Below are 941 nucleotides of genomic sequence, written 5' to 3'. Positions count from 1 at the left end.
ACAACAACCCGCCGTGATTTACGATTATTAAATCTTTGATTGCCACGTTAATGTTTCTTTTTCTACCTTTCATTTGCATTTTAATCTATCGAATCTTTACAATTCCGCTGCCTCCGACCCCGGTGATTGATGACACCTCTGAAAAGGGGGAAAAAAACGCGCAGCGTTCCGGGCGGGCTCGGCTCTTTCCCCCCTCGGCCGCTCCCCACCACGTTCACGCGGGCAGCGCCAATTAATTACGCCTTTTTAAATGTCAAAGGTATAAATAAAAGCCCCCCCCTCCGGCCTTACCCTTCTACCCGAATAGGGATGTTTATTCCGAGGCGCTCGGTTTAAAGCAAGGAGGGATCACCCCGCTATAACGCTATGAGAAGGAACATCCGCGCTGCTCCGCGGTGTGAATAAATACGGACGGACGAACCTTCACCTATGGAACAGGGGGGAAAGGAGCGCTGAGGGCGCAGAGCAGTGCTGTGGTTCGCCACTATGGCCGCCCCCCAAAATGGGGGTTAAAGTGTCGGGGCGCGGGCAGCCTGAAGGTGGGGTAGGGACACCCAAAAAGAGCTCAGGGCCACCCGCAGTGGGGGGTGGATCAGAGGGGACATCCGGCCCGTAGAGGAGCACCCGTCCGAGGGTGCCCATAGGGAAGCTTTGGGGCTCCGCACCTGCGGCCAGGGCGCGCCTAGAGGAGGTCGAATGCTTCATCAGAAAGATAACGACAGCAGGCTCGACCTAAACGCTCCCGCCGGTGGCTGGTCAGCGCTTTATTTATCGGTGGGAGCGAAGCGGAGATGTGAGAACCACCTCCCGACCGCAGCCATCGGTCTCGGTTAGCACGGTGCTACGGACGAGACCGCTCACACGGAGCCCCAGGGGGTGGCCCCTTCGCTCCGCTCTGCCCTCAAGGTGAGCCGAGAGGTGAGAGCGGCCCTCGGCCCTCC

This window comes from Meleagris gallopavo, chromosome 2, assembly GCF_000146605.3.
Source record: "Meleagris gallopavo isolate NT-WF06-2002-E0010 breed Aviagen turkey brand Nicholas breeding stock chromosome 2, Turkey_5.1, whole genome shotgun sequence".
NCBI lineage: Eukaryota > Metazoa > Chordata > Aves > Galliformes > Phasianidae > Meleagris > Meleagris gallopavo.
The sequence above is the reverse complement of the archived record's forward strand: the minus strand, read 5'-3'. Positions refer to the sequence as shown.